The sequence below is a fragment of the Aphis gossypii genome, chromosome 1 (genome assembly GCF_020184175.1).
Source record: "Aphis gossypii isolate Hap1 chromosome 1, ASM2018417v2, whole genome shotgun sequence".
In the NCBI taxonomy this organism is placed as follows: domain Eukaryota; kingdom Metazoa; phylum Arthropoda; class Insecta; order Hemiptera; family Aphididae; genus Aphis; species Aphis gossypii.
Window position 1 is genome coordinate 76153671 of NC_065530.1, and position 27360 is coordinate 76181030.

The 27360-nt window shown below is 25.2% G+C and overlaps 1 protein-coding gene and 1 long non-coding RNA gene across 3 annotated transcripts in view; both read left to right on the forward strand.

The window, feature by feature from the left end:
• Positions 1-27360, forward strand: part of LOC114131724 (cAMP-specific 3',5'-cyclic phosphodiesterase) — a 657881-nt gene that overhangs the window by 210968 nt on the left and 419553 nt on the right. The gene's annotated exons all lie outside the window — the stretch shown is intronic.
• LOC126550845 (uncharacterized) lies at positions 22466-26713 on the forward strand. Its single transcript, XR_007604933.1, has 3 exons — positions 22466-22720; positions 23231-23431; positions 26531-26713. It is a non-coding gene; the product is annotated as an uncharacterized LOC126550845 (long non-coding RNA).

Genomic DNA, 27360 nt, shown 5'->3' on the forward strand with positions numbered 1-27360 from the left:
ATAAAATCATTAAAATTATTGAAGTAGCTTTTGAAGTATGAGTGCAATGCTAGTATTTATAAAATACTTTTGGTGAACCCGTTTATTTATGTGATTTCAAATAAATGTATCGTAAATAATTATAATATACACATATATTGACTATATTATTATCATTAATTTAACAATGTCATACTTATAATGTATTATATTTTTTAATTTATTAGGTAATAATAATATTTTTTTGTATTCACACGCCCGTATATAGTATAAGCGTATATATATATAATTAAAATGATCTAACTAATCGGATTAAGCTATGTAATTAATAACACATAAGTCTTTAAGAAGCTTAAACTTAATATAATAGTATAGGTATAACTTGAATTAAACAACATACATTTTTAAATTTGAATTACGGTCGTCATAACCATAATAATAAAAATAATTGTAACTCTTATAAAAATATTAAAGTCGGTTCATATTTTTTAAAATAAAAATAAACAAATATTATTTATACATTTATGTTGTTTTATTATCGTATTTTACTATTTTTGTACTCAAATATTAGATAGTTTTTTTACAATAGATACATTACGTAGAATACTTTTTAAAAAAATTTCAAAATCGCTCGGTGATTCATTTAAAGCTTAATGTTTGTGATGTACTATGAGAAAAGTCACATTTTGTAAAGTTTAACAGGATCAAATAATGTTGGAGAAACTTCAAACTGAATAGAATATGACAAACCGTCATATTAAAATGTAACTAAAAAATATAATTTGCTAACACAAAATAAACAATTTACACTTTATATACTTATTCAAACTAAGTTTAAGCAACATTATATTATAGTATGTGAAATTTAATTTTGTTTAAACTATGTCTAACTTATTTTTTAATTTTTTTTATGCAAATTATAAAAATATAACTGATATTTTTAGAATTTAGCATAATAATATTATATAATAACTTAGGAATAATCTAAACATGTGTAGATATGATGAAATACAAAGTAAATTGCTTATAATAATAGCAGTTTCCAAAACATAGAATACTGTTATGCGCAAACACAATTAAAATATGGAATTTGTGATGCCTATCTTAAATTAAACAATATTTTAGTGTCTAATTAGTTTTTTTCTTAAAAAAAGTAATAACTATTTATTTTTATTTTCATCACTGTAAGAAAGATAATCATGAGTTTAATATATATTTTAAATATTTATAATGCATTGTCACTTAAAGCGTAAAAAGTACTTTTAAAATTGCCTTCAGGTCCATATTATGTTGTGGTTGTGCGAAGTCGGACCGATAAGATTTCGGTTATACTGTGGCGACAGAACGGATGTCCGTGACACCGTGCACCACGGTAGACGCCGTGACCGGTTGCAAGAGACCTGCTTGCTATATCCGTCCCAGCCATTGCACTCTATTGCAAGTGCACTTGCACTCGTCCGAATGCACGATATCGCACGGGTCGCTCACACCATAGGTTTTCTTTTCTTTTTTTTCTTAACCATCTATCCTGTCACAGCAGTTTTCAAGTGTTTTGGTTAATTATTATACGTCTACTATGTTCGTTGTTATAGAAAATTACTTTTATTATATTATATTATATTATAATGAAAATAATAATTCTTGTGTGAACATGTTCTCTTATTTGAGTTGAAATGGTCTATAAACAACAAGAAATTTGGAAACTAAACAATACGTTTCTTGTGTAGTATCTATCACGACTGCTCGATTTAATGGGTGTGTTAAACTTGAATTCAAGTTGAAGTTTCATATTAAACTAGAGAAGAATTTTTTGGAGTTAATTATAATATTAATATGTAACTACAATAATAATTAATACCTTCAAAAAATTGAGGAATTACAGGGAACCATTAAAAGATTTTTTGTTTTAACTATTTAATATGATTGATGAAATTGATTTTACTCTAATGATTGCATGTAAACATAATAATAAAATACTATCTTACTAATATTCAATATTTACTTCCATTTTAAGTCTAATATTGTGTAGATCAACATTAAATTAACAATTAATAACAGTTTTTTCACAATAAGTATTTAACTTTTTTAATAAAAAAAATTGATAAAAATAGGAATTTTAGGTATATTATATAATGTATAATGATAATAATTATTACAATATAATAATATGTTGTTAATTATTCATAACACAACTATTAAATGTTTCTTAATTTCTTAAATTCCATAGTTTTTCAATTTCTTTAAGATTTTTTAATAGCTATAACATTAAAATTGCTTTTATCCCATTTAGTATTAATATAGAGAGCAAACTGACAATAAAATTGGTTTTATACACCTCAGTGATCGATAAGTAATTAAATCGGCTGTTGCACATTCTATTTGTGTACTTAAAACTTAAGTTCCAATTTCAATAAAATTGCTTCAAGAAAGTTCGTTTTTAATATTTTATTCGAAAATAAAAATAATAATTAAACATCACACTATTACATAATTTACAATATGTATATTATAAATATTATTTGACATCAAAGTATCGTTTTTATCTTATCCACTTTTATTTTGTAATTATTACTGTGTCATCAAAATATACATTTATAAATATATACATTGCTATTTTTATGTTATATAAATAACTTTTATGTGGAAATAAGGTAGAATTTTAATCAAAAACATGAAGTTTAATAATATTGTATGCTGATTCTAGCATAAAACGTTTTCAATAACGATTATTTAAAAAAATAAATAACTATTTTAATATTTTCTAAAATATATATGACTGAAAACGCATTAACTAGTAAAATATTTGTTATATAGGTACATTAAATAGATTAATACATACTATGAAATCGACAAGTACAAAAAAAAAAAAATACTTGACTCTTTTCGACTCCGTTTAAATTATTTTACATCATTAAAATGATATATGACAGTTAGGTCTACAGTCAAGAATAAACTTTAATATACAATTATTAATAAACATCACCTTACCAATTGATATTTCAAGTTCTCTTTATGATTGAAAATGTAAACGGTTTAGAGTTTGTCAAGTTTTATTATATATTTATCAATTAATCACATCAATAGTTTATATTATACATATTCATATTAATTAGACACAAATATTTATTCTGAGTTAGGGTTGTGACATCATGCTTTTTAATAGGTAGGTAAATATTATACCATAATTAAACATTGATAAATTAAAAATATTATTCTTTATCCATTACAATAATACATCAATATATGCGATGTTAAAAAATTATTTCAATCGTTCATTAATTTCAGTCTACATTTCTTGTATGTTTTCACCACAAACGAAGTTTGACAATTATTTACAAGATTGTATTTTTTAAAAGAAAAAACTTGTTACATATTGTGAAACCCAAAATTTTTATGAAAAAAGTTTTTTTCAAGCCTATATAGCATGTTAGTTTTATAATTCTTTATAAATAAATATATATGATATGTGTATAAAGAAAAAAAGTAATAAATAATTGAAACATTTTTGGAATATTATAAAAAAACATAGGTAAGTATACTGGTACCAATTTAAAAATGTATTGTATACTATTAAAATTATTTAAATAAATGTACTTATAATGAATAGTAAAGAATAAAAATATAGGAAAGTAGCGCTTTTCTAAGTATCTTAAGTCTTTTTAAGTGTCTTAAGTGTCAAAAGCATTACTACTATTATAATTGGTGTGTTAAATTTGAATTCAATGATACATCATTGTAAACGAAAAAAAAAATTTGACCAGAGATATAAATTAATAAAATTTTAAAATAAACCAAAAATAACATTACGTATAATAAAATTCATGAGGATATAATATACATAAAAGTAACGTACCCTAATCTTCTGTTCTCACAACTTATGTTTTTAACTTAAAAAAAAAAAAATAAGTAAAATCGTATTCTATAGTTTAAGTGAGTAATTTCGTCCAAATTCTAACTTAAAACAATTTTTAATAATAAAATTGTTTTTACATCTACTTTAGATTATATTGTACAGTTTGAAATACTTATAAAGAATATTCTAATAATATTTTATATTTTTTTGAGAATTTGATAATTTTTTTTCAACATTCTTACTTATGAGGAGCTTTGTATTACATTTTTCAAGTAATTCAACCCGGCAAATAATTTTGAATTAACATTTCTTGGAGAACAAATTAAAATTTAAAATGCTTATGCCTTTAAAATGTTAAAAACATATTCAAAGTATTATTAAATTTGTATTGTAAATATAAAATTACATTTTAAATAATTGGTAAATATTTCAAGTATTTTTAGTTGTTCTAATTAATTATTTAATAAACGTAAAAATTCCTGTTTTTCCTGATTTTTTTTTTTTTGTTTTTCCCAACTATAAAAAAAAGTATTAGGAATTTAAGTATTTTATAGACTAGTTATTGACTTATTGTGAACTGATACAAAAATAAAAAATAAAACATCATTGTAAAATCCATACATTCTTTGTTCCGTTTAAAATCTAAAACAATATAATACAGTTTATTCAGTATAATGTATTGATATTTTAATACGTTTTTTCATCTGAATTAAATTTGACTTATATTTATCAGAATAAAATATGCTCTATTTATCTATATTTTGTATTTTAAAAAAGGATTTTTTTGTGTGTTCTAGTTAAAATTAATTTTAAATGTACCTAATTAAGTCGAAAAGTTACTAAATATTCCAAATTTTTAACTTTTAACTTTTTAACTTCATTAGGCAGCTATTTTTTTCATTTTTATAAATATTTTTAATTTAATCAAAGTTCTTATACGTTAAACATTATAAAATAAAATAAATCGACATTTTAATTTGTACATTATTTTTTTTAATAATTTTGTTTTTTGTTCAATGAGGTTTTCATTACTTTTCTATCTTGCTACTCTAAAATTATGTTCTAATAAATTAGTGTTCCATAATATTTGTGGACAAAATGCAATATTAGGTGATTAAAATATTAATATTTTGCCATAAATGCGCATATTAACATGAGTATTATTATATTATATAATATCAGTGCAATGAATAATTTTAAGAATGAGTATGATTTGGTATGCACCGTGTATTTTTCTAAAATAGGTTTATGTACATCTTTAGTTGGTAGGTATATTTTAATAATACGAATGAGTGAGACTAAATGTTAATATTGTCATATAATAGCATTACATTAAAATAAACAAACAGTATGGTTACCCACTTACCCAATTGAATTCGAAGATTGTTTGAAGAATTCGAACCTTCCATTCATATTGTCGTTTTTATATATCTAATATTCAAATTGTCTGTTTAGTACCTATTCAGGTATATATATTCGATTTCAAAAAAATGTATGATGAATGTAGATTTTTTCTATATTTTTGCAACCACAGAAGAAATTTATAAGCTCGATACCAAACGAACAACATAGATTGATCACATTAATTATTAGGTTCTATAAAAAGATACACAAAAAACATAGAAAATGTAGCTGTAACTTAAGATTTTGTATTTATTAATCAACACGATGTGTTAATTGATAACATATTAAACAGTTTATTATATAAACCAGAGCTTAGTTTTTTTTTCGCGGTCCAAGTCCTTTGCCGAAAATAATAATTATAATAATTGAACGACACTCAGCAATACCCCGATAAAATAAATCTGATTAAATAATTTATCGGTGGTTGAACGCATAATAATCGTTGTTAATGGTTGCTTAAAGCCATATAAATGTGAATGAAAATTTTATTGAAATGGGTTCAATTTTCCTATGCAAAACATAATGATGATATTGTAATTTATAATAAAAAAATTATTTGATTAGTTAAATCGTATTTGGCAACGATTTTATTATTTATATTAAATATATTTGTACATTAAATACTGCTGAGTTTAACGAGAAAAATTTCAAAATGTGTAATACGTGGTACTAGAATACTTGGAAAGATTGAGAACCACTGCTGTAATGAATCGCCTTATACAAGTGGTATTATTTTAGTTTGGTTCGTGTAAAGTTTAATATTTTTTTTACGACTGCAACAATAATTAAACCGTGGTGAGTTTGTTCCCCGGCGTTTAGTCACCAAATTGTCGTAATTGTAGTTGAGTGTGTATATGGATGGTTTTTTTCCACTTTTCCACTAGGCGAAAAAGGGCATCTTTCCACTTGCCGCTCAATCGACAGGATACCAAAACAAACACCATAAAATCCCTAAGTTGAACCCCGTTACCTTCCTTCTCGTGGAATATAAGTACAAACATAATAACTTACACTAAATGTGTTATCGGATAGTGGGTATAGAGTCACAGGTGCGATAAGTACGATAACCATGCCTAAACTACTCCGATTCGACCGAAAAAAATATGACATCCCTAGATATCAAGCTCTGTTTAAATATAATACAATATAGGTCAAGCGCTTGGCGTCAAATGTTTAAAGGAAAGTGGACGAAAAAATATTCCATTTAGATACAAAAAAATATCCTGGTGCAACAATTGATGATTTCTGCGTGACTATATACAGAATGATTCACCAAGCAGGATAATCTGAGTTTTTATTTTAATAATGAATTTATTCAAATTCTAATTTTTACAATGTTTAAATATACGTCTTAAAGATCGTATCTTTTGGTTTTATATTAATATCTGTTTTTTTTTTTTTTTTATCAAATGAGAACCCACTGTTTTAAATGTTTTAATTGTATAAATTATTTTTTTGATCTTTTTAAATATGTCAAAGTACCTTATTTCAAATTCAAACGAAAAGTTTCTGAGCTAAAAAAATATAAAATTAAGTATGTAATTAATATTTTACCAAGATTTAATAGTCTATAGTGTTTATTATATTTTAAAAATGTTTACAAACTGTTGATGTTGATAGATTAATATGAATTACTAAAATTACCTAACCTAATGTTTACGTAAATTGCCATAGTCCTTATATCTTACAATCTTACCAACTATTATTATCATGGATATATTATCTTAAATATACCAATTTAAATAACTTGAAAACTATTCATTGGAATTTTGATGTATCAACAGTTTTAGAAAAAATGTTTCCACGGAACACTTCTTCTTAATTACCTCATAAAAAAAATATCAAGAATTTGAAAATACATATATATATTCTTTTAGTTATGTAATACATACATACTATGTAGGTATATTTAAAAATTCCAAAAAAACTAGATGTTGAATAGCTGCAATATGAAAGAAAAATGAAGTAAGGATGCTTTGATGAATCACTCTGTATAATAAATATATTATACTTACTTGTGTACACCTAGCGTAAATCGTAGAAAGTTATTTTTTTTTTTTTACTGTAACTTTGAAAACGAAATAATAGAATAATATCTGACCGCAGACGACATGGACTACTCGTAGCACTGTAACTTTCAAAACTCGCGGAATAATGATCAAAGTTTGAAAAAAAAGTATGATAAAAGTTTAAAATACATATCTACCGGTGAAATAGTACGTAGTAAAAAAACGAATTTTCATTTGTGTGTTCGTGTGATATTACCACTAGATCATCGATAGACCATTTGGAGACCCATATTATAATATTATATTAAACGAATAAAGCTAACCGAGAAGGATTATTTTCAAGAGTGGTGCACAAAATATTTATTTTCGAAACTCGCAAGTTTCCATGAACGCGATTTACGTAAATAACCTAAACTTTTATGCTCCATTTAAGATACAATTGAAAGTTGTAAGTCACACATCCAATATAATTTTTAATTTTTACATAATACATGTGCTACACAGTTCTTCTATTCGATTGCGATTGATCTACAACTGCCTGAATATTTTATAAACATATATATTTTAAAATTGTACGGATTTTTTTTTAATAAGTGTTATAAACAAGACTAACATAATATGGGTACAAAATTATAACACTTATCAAAAAAAAAAAAAAATACTTACAAATATACAAAAAGTAACATATAAAAATAAGTTATAACTGATTTTATAAATGTATTAGTTAATAATACAGGTTCTAATAGATCTATCCGAATACAGTGTTCAAAGTAGGTGTTGCTATTAAAAACAAAAGTTTTTACTGAGCATGTGCAGACCGAAATGATAAACATTTTTAAATTTATCTATAAATGTGTATTTATATAACACCAGCTTGTAAAAAAAAGTCGATTTATTCCAAAACAATCCGGCCGAGAAATTCAGTGTTCCCTAAATAGTTGAACACACTGTACTGTATATTATATTCTTCCCTTCCCGTTGATGCGCACAATAATAATAATAATAAATACACATTTCAATTTCTGTCGTATCGTTATATTTTAATATCATTATTATTATTATTATTATTATTGTTAAATTTATCACGTTGACAAACGATTTTCACCGTTCGTCGCTCGTGTAATTATTTTAAATGTCGTAACCTCTTGAATAAAATATTGTTTACTTATTTAATTTTATATCATAACTCGATTATATAAATGACCGGAACTTAACGAATAAAATCCAATCATTTTAAAACATCTGTGCACTTAAAATTATGCTATCATTCGTCTAATTATAATACATTTTAAATCGTAGTTTAACTTAGTTTAATAAATTGTATATTGTTTATATATGAATTAGTTATTTCTGAACGTTAGTTAGATACTTATCGTTAGATAATAAAAAATATAAAAAAAAAATCATTTATATTAACAAAATTAATTTTTGCAACGTTTCGATCAAAAAATAAATAGCGTGCTCAAACGTATTAGTAAAAATGTTGTTTCATAAAGAACCTACTGAATATCCTGATATTAACACATATTGTATAAACTCATAACCAAGCACAGAACACATACAAATTAAACGGTTTGGTATAAGGACAGAGCAGAGACTGCACAAAAAGGAAACGGTAGTATAGAAACGTTTTACTCTCCACGGCCTAAATCCCTTATTATCAGATGACGACGAGCAACGTAACCATTTCCGTAAGTCGGGAACGCTAGCACGTACGGTAAATTGTCGAGGACACGTACGCCATAATAATATATTGATATATCTATGGAAAAAATGAGGACCCAGGAACAGGAAATCTTCGGGTAACTCACTTATAAAGACCGTGAAACGTGGAAAAGTGACCGCGTCTGACAATAATACCTATACAATGTTACATAATCAGCTATAATATTATATTGCATTATTGTGTGTATTATTGCCTGTATTGTTGAGAAATATAACTTAAATTTCATCTAGGAACAGATACAGATAAATGCATTTTTTTATCTAGATAAAATAAATGATTTGATTATATTTAAACATTATAATTGCGATAAATAAAACAAACATAAAAATTATTTGTGATTAATCCACGATAACATTACTTAAAGAATTACAATTTTAAAAATTATTTAAATATCGTTTTAATTTAAAATTGTATACAACAAATATTTCTATACGATAATATATGAACAATATTTTGACTAGAAAAGTCTCAAAACTAGACTTATCTCCGTAGTTTTATCATCTTTTATGTCTGTGAATCACATGGCTAAAGTTTAGTTTTGGTTTTGTGGGCGTTCGAATTTTTATTGTTCATTTCATTAGTCCAACATGAAGTTATATTGGTCATCGTATATGGATTCATTAATTTAATATATTGCACGTTGTATACATACATTGCTACATTGCATAAAATAAAGGGCATTTCCACTCGAATTTTCGTGATTTCGTATGTTATAGTAAATCTTTGCTATTTGGATGTCGTGATGTTAAGTTTTAAAACTCATTCCTCGAATCTACACAATTTTATATTGTTGCAACTTTATGTATTAACTTTTATTTGGGTAGGACTAGATACACACTTAGATTAATTACTTTTAAAGAGTATTTGGAATAAATACTGGAATACTTTTTCAAAAGAATGTATTATAATCAATACACAGGTAATATAGTATGTAAACGTTATAAAAGTTTATAAAACATAATAAAGATAATATTATTATCTTGTACGAAAAAGTGTTCAGTGATACCATTGCAAGAAATAATCCATTCATATATTTACAAAAAATAGAATTCCCAGCTATGTATTTAAAATATTAGAAAAGTGTACAAATACTTTTAAAATAACTTTGTCTTAGATATTAAAAACTTTTAAATTATAACCAATGTAAAAATATATTATAATATTTGATAATTGCATAATATAATATAATTGTAATAATTTATGAATTGAAACATCGAAATAAAAATTAACAACATAAAAGTATTAAGAATACATAATATATTACACTTTAGGAACAGTAATCTAAAAATATTTGGAGTAGTTGGAATACTATCTAAGTCTTACTATATATTATTATGTTACGGACTCGGTTATAAACACAATTTCAGCCAATTAGCATTAGAAGGTATACTTTTGAAAATTACGAACATATTTTTAATTTGTGGTCCCTACGTGTAAAGTTTAAAACAAATGTGCTGAAAGGATCTTCGATATGCACCTTGTCAATATTATCATCTTTCATCCATTCGTCAGCATGTTGCTTCTGTCTGAAAGATACGTGTAAATCACGATCGGTATTTAGTTAATAACAAAAAAAAAAAAAATAAAGACAAAAAAAACAATTATGTGAATAATTTACGAGTGTCAATAGTTTATAATTTATACATTCAAGTAAATAAAAATTTTCAAATTATTCAATACCTGTAATTTAGCTACTATAGAATTCTCAACATCGAGCGATACGTAACTATTATTGATATTATGCATTGAACTTTTAATAGCGGTTCATACGTATAACTATTATCCCTACTCACCCCGAACCCAACAAACAAAACGGGAGTTTGATTGTCATTTAATTAACCCATTTAATTTCATTACAATCCATTTTGCAACGTCGAAATGGTGTATATTATATTAACATTTGCAACAATTGAATCTTTCACTGGATATAATACTACTATAGATTTTAGATTACGAAAACTCGGCTTTGATGTTTATGCTTATAACATGGCTTTATATCTTAGTATTTTGACTAAAGTATTCTTATACCCGGACGCATTGTATAACATTCTGCACTTATTACTATAATATTATATGCAAAAAAAAAAAATAAATAAGAGAATACGTAAACGCGACAGCCAGGTGTCAACGGTGTTTATCTTTACACGCGTATATAATATGCTGTTGCCTACACAGTATACACGCTATCTCAGAATTGTGACGAAAGATTTAAACATTATTTTATTATGAGGACAATTTTTTTTTTTTGTTTTTTTGTAAAAACATATGAAAGTGATAAACATATGACGACAGAATGTCAGTATAGGTGTAAGGAGCTTTCTCGTGTACGCGACAGCTGCTGCAGTAGTCGAAAAAGTGTTAGCACGGTAGCAATCGTAATATCATTACCTAAAAGAGAAAGAAAATAGTTAATTGGTGTGAAAGCTCTTACAATATAATATGCATTTTTTGTTTACGTGTTTTGTTAGTCATTACTTATTGTTATCATACCTAAGTGTACATTGGTAGGTAGTAGGTACACGGCGTGACGATAGAAGAACATTACACTTTTTTGTAAACCCCAAATATTTCGATAAACATAATAATATAATGTACACAACTTTTAATAATATAGTCACAATCACACTACAGTATACTGAATAATAATACATACTCGGAATAGATGATATCGGTTATTTATAGTTAACACTAACACTACATATTAATACTACGTTATTGTGTAACTCAAATGTTATAGCACGGTACCAGTCTAAATGTATAATAAATTATACATAATATATATAATAATATATATATATTATAGTACTGCCACACCGATTATGGCAATGATAATAATAATAATTATAATAATTTATCACGCCACCCCAGAGCACAGTTTAGTAGTTTAGTTGTAACAATATTAACTCTAATATAATATAATAATAATAATAACATTATAATATGGTGTTTAAAATATTTCAGATGATGTCAGAGGAAATAGTGATGAAAATCTAAACATATTGTGTTTATAATTAATACTTTATAGTTTATCGTATTCAATACATATTTTATAGTATTTATTGACTACAAAATTACTTAAATAGGTACTTAACTATAATGTATTGTAATTAAACAGAAACGATAAATATTATATAATATATACATACGTTTTTTATTCATAATAGTTTATAATTTGTTTTAGTATTTTAATAAGATATATATATTTTTAATTCTTACTTAAAAATAGTATAAATACAATTATGCAATATTATTTGATATTTTGTGTCTCATAATTTTCAAATTTATATCAAAAGTTTATGTCAAAGATGATTGTTAAGAAAAAAAAAAATAAATTGGGCATGTTTGAAATTTTCCATTTCATAACTTATTAGCATGCTTTTATCAATTAATTGTGATTACATGTACACATGGCCAATGCGTTGTTTATAATTTTAAATATATTACATATTATACGTAAAATAAATACGTTGTTATTAACCAATTTATATTTATCACATTATTTATTGAAAAAAAAAAAATAATAAGAAATTCACAATACAATTATAAGCATAATAAAAGATTTATTTAGATGTACAAATTCAAATATTTTTCTAACAGTATAATATCTTGACATAATGTTGTGTAATTTTTCAAAATTGTATAACATTTCATTAATTTTCCAAATATTTATTATAGACAAATTATACTCAGTAATATTTTATGTGTAGTATTGATGATGCTGGAAATTGTGATTATTATCTGATAAAAAATTAAATAAATATACAGTAGTTAATCATTGATGCACGGAACGAATAGGTAGGTACCGTAAATTTTCATAATTCGTTTAGGCCCCTTATAAAAATGTGTTTCCTTTAAATTTCGTTATTAATTTATGTATTTAATTAACACCGTCACCACTGATTTTTTACACACATGCTACACGTATAATTGTCGGTATTTTTTATTTATTGCCCATATTTAAATAAAAATATTATTATTATACAATAATATAATATAGTTAATTTGTTCTAATATCATATGCGCAATAAATTTTCACCGAATAAACTGGGTGTAAGTTTTTAAACAACAAAATATCGAGCTTAAATAAATCGATAAACTTTTTCCGCTGAACCTAAGATATACTGGTTGATTTACATTTGTTTAAAAAAAAAAATCTGATTTCTTTGAAATGTTTAAAATATATCTTTAAATTAATTTCAAATAATTGTAGTTTTTTGTATATTACTAAAGTGTCCTTTGGTAATATAAGCTTCTGCTTTTCTTCATCTGCACTCCCCACTGTAAACCTATGGTTTGTGACATAACCCACCTAATCTACAACTACCCAGTCTACCACCCAAGCATGACTACCTATCATATCTTCTCAACTCCTAAAACATCCCTTTTGATACCAAAAATATCCTCTTAAACCAATAACAAAATATCATAATTAATATATTTTATTTCTTTAAATCAATCAGGCTATTATTTTTTTTAAAACAACTTATACCTATTTATATATTTGTCGAAACTAATTATTTAACTTTGTTAAATAAAAAATAGAGCTTTATAATATTTAGCAGCTTATTATTTTGAGTTATTTAATCAAAAACTCCAGCGAGTAATATTTAAGTTGTTCAATACTAAGTGAATGGAATAATATAATTTATAGGTAATTAAAAAATATGAAGGCTATGTTTTTTTTAAATTAGTATACAGTAAGTATTATTAATCGATAAAAATGTTTAATTCGTGAAAATTGCTAGATAATATTAAATACACCGTTATTAATATTTAGATACTTTAATTTAAATTGTTGTAAACAATTATACTTGTTTAGTAAATTTTAATAACAAGAGCATTTCCCGTTTAAGTTTTGATTTAGATATTGAATAATATAAAACTAAAAAATGGATTATTATTTAAAAAACAAAAGTTCGTATCATCAAATGAATACACGATACCTATTCAGTATTCATTTATAGTACAAAATATCACAAATACATTATTGAACAAAAGAATTTTAGACATGTTTGGTGAATCACTCAGTGTAGTGATCTTTTCGATAAATACTGTTGTCGTTACGAATTTGCCTAATCGCTTCAAAAACAGAGATTTTAAGTAGTAGTTTGAAAATAAAATCACCATTCCATTGTAAAACTTATCTTTGTTTAATATAAATAGTCCTACGCGAGTTTGTTTGCATTGTTCCAGAGATGAAAACCATTGACTTGAATAATAATTAACTGTAGTATTGTATAATACGATGATCCACTACTAATAAACGCACACGATGTTTTATGAAGAGACGATATTATAAATTAACTCGCATATTTTTGTCAACTATACGTCCTCCACATCAGATTTAATAATAAAACACTCTACATTACACTCTATTTTACATATTTTTAAACGACAAAAATTCTTTATCATATTAATTAGTATATTTAATTGGAAATTAGCTGGCCTACAAAAGTGGTTCAACAATTTGAATAGTTATTAGTTATCTGAAACCTAGTTATTTTTTTTTTATATATATAATATAAAATTAAATTGTAAAAATATTTTCGTTTGTTTATACGTTAAAATCAGATGGCATATTGATAAAATTATTATGTATAATATATTAAAAATTTCACTGTGATAAAAGAATACCTACTCGAATACCAAAGCCGACGGATTAAATCTCTGCGAGTGCAGAAGTCTTTGATGTTACCTTCAATAGCTAATAGCGATACACTAAAAAAAAAAAACAAACACAATCCATTGTACGTATAAACATAATGTTTAGAAAAACATAAACGCACGTCAACATCAGGTGGATAATAACATAACAACCGTAATAACATTATAATCGAGTATCGTTGGAGGGGTTTTAGATTTTGACTTAGCGCTCGAATTAACTTTTCACCGGTTGTAGGTGGGGGTGGTGATGATGCAGTTCGGGAAACAGGGTATAACTCGAAAACCTTGGTTTCTTACCCTTAAACTTTCATTAAAGCGTATGAAAATTACGGTTTTCCGCCAACGCGGAATTAGTTACAAAATAACATTATTGAGAACCGTTATCGATTTAACGTGGCGAACGTTCGACGTTGGTAATAATATTATTATTTATTATAACAATAATTTATAATATATTATTATCTCTACTGTGTGGTAAAAGTTTATAATCCAACAACAATTGTGTGTTTCATGTACTTCAAAATAACATTTTCGCTGACGAGCGTTCAAAATGTGTACTATACATGTACCTTGCCTGCTACAATATTATTTGAATCACGACTCGCACCACATATCGTTTAAAATATGTTTATTTATTAACAGGCAATATTATGCACTTTGTAAATAATAAAAAAAAAAATAAAATGAAAATAGTTTAGCATGACAGTTTTCAATGAGAAGCCGTCTCTGCCATTGGTGTCACTTGACTTAGAATTGTGTTTCTATTGTTGAAAGTTAATAGGTAGGTAAGTACATTTTTGTTGTTTAAGAGATTTGAGGTAGTTCTAGTTAGAATGAAAATTCATGAGTCAATAATATTATGATTCAAAGTCAATGACGAAACTTGACATAATTTGATTAATCTCTAACGAGATGGAAATACAGTACACATAGTGTGATTTGTCTTAATAGAGATGACATATTTTGGCTACTGAACAAAGAGTTATTGTTAGGTATCAACATTTGCCAGTAACGGGTAACTTTATTCTTCAATTAAATTATTATTTGTATTAGAAAATATAAATACAGGATATTGTGAAATGATAACGTAAAAATGTATGTATTTCAAAATCGTAATTATGTGTTATTAAAATTTTGTATGGCTCACATCACTATTAGTTTTATTTATTTATTTTAATTATTGATAAATTTGATGTTGACTAAAATAGACTATTGTCGTAATACTGTTTTTATAGTGTCTCCACCGTATGATTTATAAACACAATTTAAAAAACATATGTTATACCCAAAACTAAATCTGTGGGATTTATCGATAAAATTAGAAATATTGGTAATTCTTTATGAATATTTTTTACGTCTATCTAAATTGTTTCATTGTTCAAATTGAATATGCTTGTATTACTTACTTTCTCAAAACTTTTATTAAATTAATGCTTACTGTATAAACTATCATAGTTATTTTTCCAATTTTATTACCTAAGTAATCTATTTTTATTACTGACCGTAGAAAAAAAAAACTTAGTTAATTAAAATCTTTAAGTTAATCATATTACAATATACAATTTTAGCAATTTTATATAACTTCTGGACATTGTAGAAAGCGCACAAATTGTATACTTTGACCCTAACATAAATATATTATGTATGTATTAAGTGTATTTTAAGAAGTAAATTAAATAGTGAATAAAAATCACGTTGATAATGTATGTTAAATTTTACAGTGTGCACTATTTTAAAATGTGTAAATATAGGCTATTTATTAATATTTTGTTTAGTTTGTAAATTTAGTTGTAAAGACTACGTAAATAGTGTCTAAATAATAAAAGAATAAACTAGATTTTTACAACCGTGGGTAAAAAAAATCTTTGTCAAATTTACTGAACTCAATTTTATATATATATACGTAAATATTATCTTAATGCATTTATAATAGTGGTTTCATTTAAAATAATATGACGGTGCTATTATTGTTAGAATATATATTATTATTTATTTTATTAAATATATAGTTTTATAGATATGATTATATAGGCATATTTTAATAACACTGTAACATTATTATATTACATACAGTACAGTGTCATTGAATGAGATGTCATGTATTTAATTGAAAAATATTAAGAAAATGATGTGTACAGAATATATTTTGTGTTAAAATAATAAAATAATTTTTGCACATATTACAATTATTTAAATTCATAATATTTTCTTAGACCAGTTATTATTATAACTATAATATTATATTATATTAGCTATTATGTTAGGTTATTATATTATAAAATATTTTCTATTTCTAGTGAATCGTACTAAATTCTTTTTTTTATTCTAAAAACATTTTAGGTATTTAAAATTCACCAGTTTGCTTCTTTGTCTCTTTAAAATTCTTTGTGATCCTTATTCCGTAGTATTAATATTTTATGTTTAATGTTGAACTATACGAAACTTTGAAAACAATTTATAAACTCTATTTGGTTTTGATATGAATCTAAATTAAATTACTTATGAGTAGGTGTTCCATGTATAATATAATGTTATATACATTAATAAGTAAACTCTATAAGACCTCCATAATATAAAATACTGCCAAGAGGTTTAGTCGTTCACGTTGAATGAGTTTCGACGCGAATTGTCTCAGCTCCACTGACCATTTAATCAAATAGTTGTAGTTCATGCGGAAATAGTGGAAGTTGTTTTCCGCCTACCATTTATTATATTTTTGTTTAAAAATATATCAATCAAACCGTAATAGACATTCGATTGTAATATAATAATAATATTATAATGTTCAATTATAATAATAATATGGATAAGTCTGAAGTATAACAACTGGACTTCCAATCAAATATAAATATCATTAACTTCCTATATAAAACTTAATTTAAGATAATTTAATATTGTAAAAACAATTTAAGCTTATGTCCTTATAGATCCTGGTGTTATTTAGGAAAATATTTAATATAATATCCTGGAAACATTAATGTTATTAATGATATTATGATAATATATAAGCCTCACACTGTCAGATTCATTATTATTATTAGGCATGCTTATGAGTTATGATAATGCATGCGATAATATCGTAATACGGTAGCCAGTAAAAAATTGTTGTCGGCACAATGTCGTGTCTCGTTTACAAAACATATCATCGACTTTTCGGTTCAAGACTTTTTCCCTTTAAATTGTTTACTTCTAATTTGTTATTAAATATTTTACCGTTCAAAATGTTTTACCTATGCTATCTGTGTTAGAATTTTCAATAATCGTTATTCGTAATGGGTAGGTGAACGCAATTTGAGCACAATATTACAATATTTTTATAGTATTTTTATTTAGTTTTGTATAAACTATGTATCACTATAGATCATTTTTCGAAAATTTTCTTTTTAAATATATGTAATTAGAACAACCTATTCGATTTCTGCATATTTCAGTATGTAATTATTAGGAGTGTTAAAAATGTCTGGTTGCAATGTTTTAAGCAAATAAAAATAATATTATATAAAAAATATAATAATAAAAATAATACATACTAAAATATAGAAAATTTAAAAAGAAAGAAAGACAGAAAGAAAATTTAAATAATTAGGTTTGTTATCTAAGTCGGTTGTTTTTGTTTTCGAAATGTTGGTTCATGAAGCAACAGACACGATAGACAAAAATCGAGTAAGAACCTCAAAAATGATTTTGGAGTAAATAGGTACATTTATCACGAGTATTTACGTTTGTATAATAATTTCGACATTGTCAATCTTAGTGTCAAATTCAGATCAGAATAATTTCACGAACTACTCATTTTAAACAACTTTCATGAGTCCAATCTCACTGTTTAATCCATCGAATGGATTGAAAAAATGTCATCTATATAAGCGCGTACAGTATTTACTTTTCACATGTGAGTGTGGGATAGCTCCACTATTTCTTATACACCTAGTTGCACAACAACTAATGATCACGTCTTTCTATGCTTACGTTTGTACAATCCGCGCTCGCCTACTTAGCAGATTGACTATAATATTTAATTCCTTGACAACGGTCGATATTGAATCCTTTTAAACAATCACGATGCACTAAGTTAATTGACGTCGTATCTAACACATCGTTCGACGTATGTACCCAAAGTCCTTTTCACCCTAACCACTCCCATGGAAATTCAAGTTGCACATGTCATAATTGGCAGGTGTTATAAAGTCTGTCTATTTATCTGATTGAAGTAATATTGTATTATCGATCTTCTATCTTGCTGTGTGGTGAACGAAATTTGAAATATGTTCCGTGTCGATGACGTCCATCATTGTGTATCTGAATACAGCACTCGTATTATACATTCCGTTTTGGCACAAAATTTAAATCTCGATTATGACTAATATTAATAGGTGATTATTAGGGCTTAGGTTTTAAAACATAATAAGCAACAAAAAAATCATGTGATTGTTTTAAATAAGCAAAAAGAAACATATTTATTTCCTTTAAAGCAAGATAAAAATTATCATGAAATAGTTATAAAAAATAAAAATAAAAATTTGAAAAATTAATGATAAAAAAAAATAATTAACTACCATGTATTTTCCTAAATTTCTAGGAAAGAAACTGACTCTATTATCTGTTAAAATAATTTTATACATAGAAAACGAACTCTCTGCATTTTTCAAATTTTAAATGGTCGATATCGATTTTATAGGCATAATAATCATATTATAGGTACTGTAGGCTATATGTAGATCGATAATTTATTAGCTTAATACATTTCAAAATTAAGCTGCTAACACGAAAACAATAATTATCTAATATATACATTTAGTCCGTTTTATGGTGTTTTACATTTCTTATTATTAATTGTTTGTTTTATTAAAATAGCATAATAAACATATAAAAATCAACAGCAGGAATAATTGAAAAAAAAAACAATGAAAATGTATTTACATTAAAAAAATCAAAAATAAATTGTTTTATTTAGAACCAGAATGACGTAAAACGAATTTATGTATAAAAAATAGATTCCATCTCATATATAAAAAAGAAGCATATGCTTTTAAATTCGAGCACTAGTTATTATAATTATTTTTGTTAAAACAATTATTATTATTATTATTATTATTATTATTGATATAATCTAATTAAGATATTATTTGAATAATTTTGATAAAAATATGTAATGCTACTACACTATGACTGTAATAAAATTTAAATTATAATTTGATTTTGATTTCATTAAATTTAATTGGCCTAACATTGTTAGTATATCGGCATTTGTAATGATTTGTATTATTATTCCACTAATTGAATTTATTATTTTTATCCAGTTAAGTATGTTATTTTTATTCTTAATAAATATTTTTGAAAAGTACTTGTCAGAATTTTAAATATTTTCTTTGACTAAAGCTGTTTTGTAACACGGTTTATAAATAAATGGGCTTTATAGATTTGATCATCAATTCGATAGGACTTCCTTGTTAAATTTAAATAAAAAAATATTGTTTCATCAAGGTATAATATGATGTACTACGAATTTTACTGACTTCTTCGAATTTTTTATAATATCTGTACTTACGCTAATGGTTCAGCACTAGACAAAAAAAAAAATAAAATATATGTTATATATGTTATAATGAGTTGTGTTCAAACAATTAATCGACAAATACTTGCCCAAATAATTATTGTTTTTAAATCGACAGAGTTGTCTTAAATAATTATTTTTGTAACATCAAAGATTGTTTTTGGTTAAAATTATAAACCTACAAATCCAATCGTTTTTAAAAATGTAATAAATTCTATCCCAGCGAGTTCTTTGTATCTGAGTGGATTGTAATTTTATTTTGTTGAGTTTATTTATACTCTACCAGTAATAGCCAAAGACCCTCGTAGAACCACCAGAATACCTATTGACTGAGTTTGCAATCTATAACCGTATTTATAGGCGTGGCAAAATCTTACGTTGCACGGAGACCTTTGACGGTGCTTGGAAAATTCCAGAGCCATGTAAAACGAAGACGCCCGTTGGTGGCGGGAAAATTTCAAAACACCGAACGGAGGTGCCTTATTTTGGTGCTGGTGGAGAACCAAATATCACGCACAAAGACGCTTGTCGTCGATTCTCAGCAGCGACTTCGACGGTTGCTGTTGTCGTTGACGTCTGAAACCGTCCTTTCTATTACCACATTTATTTCGCTGACGCTTCCTTGTTTGGTTTATTTTTAGTTTGCATCGTAGTAACTGAATTTATGAATATAATAAAATCATGTTTTTACCGAACGCGCTGATCGATGGTGCGAGTTTGCACGTGATGCACCTAACTTGTTGCAATCGGTGCATACAAGACCCGCGATCTACATGACATATAGCTCAGGGTAGTGCACGGCCGATGGAAAGTTAGTGGACCAGTTAGGTTCCAGCCTCCTCCCGAGACGTCAACCGTGCAGCGTTCATTAGCGACAATCAGCGTACCAGAACGTGTGACCGTCTGTAAAGCTCGTACATGCAATGTCGTAAACATCGACCCAAAATAATATTTAATAGATAATTATTATACTAGTAATCAGTAGTATCTATAAAGAAATACAAAATGGCAACATGCAGTATGGTGGATTTCAAACTTAAAAAAAAAAAAAACAAATTTATAGTGGAGAGAAGTTCGTAACAATATATTATTACATTCATTACATAATTCATAAAACTATATGTATACTGTGTATGTATTTTTCTTCTTTGCTTCTCGGATAAATAAGATGTGTGTTGACTGATATAATATCTTGTAATAATTTAATGCACAACAGCATACTCAATAAATCCTCAACCTTATTTAGAATAAGCAATAAGCATATATTATTCAAAATAATCAAATCAAATAATCACCATCACAATGTCACAATTAAGACGTATTGTAATTTATACGTATAATATGTATAATATAATATATATGTATTCATATGTATATCATGACTTAGACATATCAGAGGTAAGCACGATTCTGGTATATTATTATTTATTCCGTGAGTTTGCATTTTTTAATAATATTCACTTCGTTTACCTACAATTTTTTATAATCAAATTTTTAGTTACAGAAACGTTTATTAATTTTTACACGTTTTCATAATACTTCTATAATATTTTATTTGCATAACTTACATTATCATATAGTATATACAAAGAAATTTAATTTATTCAAGAAAAAATATTACAACTAACGGAAAAATAACTTAATTCGAAGTCAAATAAAATAAAATATTATCAAATAAAAATTATAATCATTTACTTTAGGTATTGTTTATTTATTTTTTTTTTTTTGCAATGATAACAACGCTATATCTAAACTAAAAATTCCGGACAGAAATAATATTTATTTTAGTACTAAAAATATACACAATATTATTAATGTTAATAATATTTTACACGATTGTGCTTGAATATTTATTAAAAGCAATTATTTACCAACAATACCATAATGTAAGATATGAATACCTCCTGTATATATATTTTTCTGGAAAGCGACTGATATTGATCCATATGCCTATAAAATATGACGTTTATATATATAGGTAATATAAACGTTTTAAATTTATTAACAATTAGAATATTGCTTATGATATGGTCTTTGAATTAGCTTATTTCTAACACATTCATGATATCCATGCGTAATGATAACATTTTTAAATATACAATTATTCATTTTAAAAACATAAATAAAATTAATTTTGATGATAATAGAAGAGCACGTTTTTAATTTGTATTATAATTTTTTTTTTTTTATTATCATTACTATAGGATTATATTACTATAGTTACATAAAAAATGTATTCTAATACAAAATAGTACCTATATGTTTATATGGTATGTACAATGTGCATTGTACATTATACAAATGTATTTCACTTACCTAATTGAAATATATATGGAATTAAATTACCGCCCAGTCTTCCATATTATACAAACGTCCCCTAATGTTTAGTAGTTTTTAAATTAATTTGAACAAAAAAGTGGTAATTATATTTTACAGTAAATAGTTATTGAATGAACTTAGAAAAATACTGTTCATTGGCATCAAATATTTCACTTTTGTCTCATATTTAGAAGAGTTTTCAAGCACAAAAAGTAAAATACGTTTAAAAATTTACAAATGTTATTGATTATTTAACACATGTTTAATTACCTATTTTACTATGATACTAAAAAAAATTGAGACTTAACGCAAGACAATTTGATTTTTTTTCTAATTTCTTATGGTTATTCGAGTTTAACAAAGCTAATAAATTATGTATTCAATTATATAATTATTTTATATTAATACAGTATATGCGTACGATCCTCATTTTAGTTTTAAGTCCCAATTTATAAACTCATCAACCGATAAAAATATTTTTTGTAGGTATTTTTTATCTTTTCGGTGAGATGAATTATATTCTAACCGTGTCAAGTAACGTGAATTTTAAGTTTCGAAATTTTATGATTCGATATTTAATTCACGGCAAACGTTGTGTGTAGTTGAAGCTCTTGCTTATAACTTTTAAAACTAATACTTCCATAAAGCTTCCGCTAGATGGCAGTTTAAAGTTCACCCATGGAAATCCAGTCGATGAACTTTTATAATATTTCTTTCACCAGATGGCGTTATATCAATATCATTGTGGACATTAAAATCATCAACATTGCAGCTTCGCAATCTAACGGTATAAGGATTCAATAAAACCATAACAATGTTTTAGTGAAACAGAGAGAGTTAGCGTAGTTAACATAATTCAAAATGATCAACAATAAATGAAACAACCTGTGGCTCTATCTGCAAGTTCAACCGGCAATCCAACAGTAAAAATAATTAATATGTTAAATTATAATTTTCGATACTACTATCTACGCAGATAACTGATGATATTATATAGATTTGAAATAGTGTCGTAGTTTTAAATATGTGACTATTTCTGTAGTTCTTTCTTGGTAACTTTTAGTGGTTATAAAAAAGCCGAAAACAGAAATAATTTAAAACAAAGAACAAAAATAATATGAACCATCAGTTTTCTAAGACATATTAATCGAATAATGTTTGTGACACTAAATTGTATGTCTTAAAATTGAATTCGAATTTCTAAGACACGCACAGCTAGACTACTTTTTTTCAACTTCGGTAACCGACTTGGATTTGTTTTACCTACATTTTCTTACAAAACTATATAATATGGGTATTAATTTATATTATATTTCTATTTCTGTTTTGATTATCATGTCCGATGGATATGATAATTATTAATCGTTAAGGAATAACTAAATTATATACATTTGTTATTAGTAAAAATGCATTATTTGAAATTAAAACCATTTTGAACTGGTCAAACTTTTAACAACAATTTTCCGACCAAATAGTTTTTGTTCTTCGTAATAAATTTGGAGAAGTGTTTGGACATGAAATTATGTAACATGAGACGCGTTGATATTGTCATATATTTACATCAATAATTATTATCGTGCAACTGATTACTATCAATGCATTCTAAAATATAATATAACGCATTACGTGTTGTTCAATATTAGGAGGTAATTTACTAATTAGTATATTTGATTACCTATTATTTTATTTTACTATTAATATAATTGCGTAACAATCACTAAATACTGTAATATCTGAATAATATTATAGTCACTTATTATTGTGGAACAAGGAAAAAATGTCGACCGATACGCATTTTAGTTTACTGGGACTATGACGCACATATCTTTTTCGAATTGTAGAATATATTATAATATATTATTATTATAGTATACTCTATGCTTCTGTGACTTTACGCAGAACGGAAAATCTCTGAAAATGTAAAGCCGAGAAACAAATACCTCTTACCTAAAGCCATAGAGTAAAGTGCGTGTTATTCGTTTGAAATAAGTACACGCAGAGCGCACAAAGATCCATTCAATTATACTCCAAAATATATGACTACATATTTTATTATTCGACGCGGTTGATTTAGTATTCTTTTTGCATTATTCGGTTGAGGTCGATCAATTTTTATGTTGGCCAATTATTTGACTGATATTTTTTTATCATTATTATTATTACTATTATTTTTAAACGCCTAGTTTTGTGAATCTTAGATTGTCTCTGTTTTCCCGTTGACCATAATAATAAGGTTCTAAATTTTATTTCTCTTGAAGATCTCGCAAATATGCTAAAAAAGTTTACTCTTGATCTAAAAAAATATTAGGAAATGAGTTTAAAAAGTTAGGTAATTATTTATCTTAAAACTAAAAGGTTACCTTAAAATAATAATTAAGCAGAAAGAAAGGAAATAAAATATTATTATTATAATTTCCATAAGAATACTCGTACGATTTGATAATTTTAATACAGATTTTATTATTATTATTATAAAAAACAACAAACATTATATAAACCTTGATTAAATGAATAAATTTATATGTGTTTGACAACTGAACAACTGAATTCAATGAATATTCTATTCAGTGTCTAACGCGTGTAAATTGTATTCGCAATAGTCATGTCTGACAAAAAGTTGTAGTCGTATAAAACCAAAATAATTTTAATAAAAATCTACCAAAATTCTGTCAACAACTGTTGAAAACTCTAATATATTTAAAAAAAAAATACGACAGCTTAATGTGATGTTAGTGCAGTTTTTATTGCAAAAATACCAAAAGTATAATTAAGTCAAGCAAATGGAATATTTTTTTAATTTATAAAAATTTTAATTACCGAAATTAATGACACAAATTTTAGCGTTTGCGAGATACATAGATAAACTGTATACACTTATTACTGCTTACTTTTGGTTATTTGCAATGTATATACCTACAAGTTTTGAATTAATATTGTATTTATTTTTATGATTATTAAATCCACAATAAATCACAAGTGCTCATAATATGAAAGATCGTGTACCATATAATATAGACTGTGTAATCGATTTGGAAAAATGTTTAGGTCTTAAACATCTATTTTTAACAGTTAACGTGTAGGTACGTGAGGTATTTCAAATATTATTTAACCGAAATTTCATTAAAAATCCTTGAACAGATAATGTTTGAAGGAATAAAAATATATATATAAAGATGTATATAACGTATATAATATTTTGTATGTACATGATACATCTACACTCTCATATGTTGCTTTCTTTTCGGTTATCTATAGAACACATGCAAGTGTTAAATTATTATTATTATTATTATTAATTTTCTTATGATTTTTAAACCGATGATAAATCACTAGAATTACCCGTAATGGATTGTGGATAGGTGTAATCAATTTGAAAAAAGTTTTAACGTTTCGAATTCCTACCTAGTACTTATCTATTTTAAACAGTTTTCACGTATGTGAGGATTTTAGCAGTATTATTTTCGACAAAAATACAGCCAACTATTATATTTAAAGATTTATTTCGTTATACGCTAAAATAGTCAATTTTAATTTCGAACGTTTACATCGAACGCTGTTTATTAAAACAACTGTATAGCACTGTTGATGATGTATGAGATAAAAATATGAACAAAAGAATTATTTTTACCACAACATTGATCATTAGTAGTGTTACAAACTAAAATTAAAATTGTTTTAGAACTATCATTTTAAAATACCAAGTTAATCTGACAACATTTGGACTGAAAAATAAATTTCAAATAAGAATATTGTACACCAAAAACTTTTATTTGAATCTATATAAATATTAAATATATTGTATGACTTTCTATTCAACAATATCTTGAATAAAATACAAGTTATAAGGGCTAATAATTCTCGGAACAATATTTTTAAGGTTAAATAGAAATACAATTAATTTGCAAATCATTAATTTTTTAGCTATTTTCGTAATATTAGCTTACTAATTATTATATTATTTATAAAACATAATAATATTTTAATATCTGATAGTAATATTATTGTTTTTTTTTCTGTTACAGGTTAGTGCATTTTTCAACGAGCTATTTACTTTTTTTTTACCAAAACTACGTTCAAGTTGTGGGAAGCCGAAAAATAATTAATTTTAAATATACATATAGTTGCCGAGGAAAAGTAAATTAAAATGTTTGCTTATATTTTTGTTTTGATTGTATTCACAATATTAAAAACAATATTGTTTTTTACTTTGAGTTGACTGGCTATAGTTAATTTTGTGGATGTTTTAATTTTTTTTTTTTTTTAATTTTAATAACACATTATAACAAAATAAGCACACTTCTTATTTTATAAGTAAAGTTATCATAATATTAGTATTCTATTTAACTAACTATTTCAGTAGCCTTTTAAGATCATGCTTGAAGTGAAGTTATATACCCCAAAAATAATATGTTTTGTTTCAATTATAAACACTTCCCAAACCACAATTTTACAACCATTGACAACCTTTTGGGTTATTTTTCTTACCATAAATAGTTATTTTGCTAAATATTTTTATTAATTATTAGTCATTGCTCATTTATTATTACATGCATTAGTACCTACAATAATCATTGAACATGACATTTGTAAGATGTTATATAAAATATATAAACAATAATATTATAAAAGTAGATACATTTTTTATGGTTAAATAATAATTTTAGATTACGTACAGAATAATAAAAAAACGATCATCGCTAGGGGATTCCATTACCATTTTTTCCATTTCCGTATCATTCAAGAATATTTATGGTTCAAAGAAAAATGATAAAATCGATGACGATTACGGTTTCAAAACATATTTAGAGAATCTATTTATTCGAAAAAATAAAATAAAATAACAATAATCCAA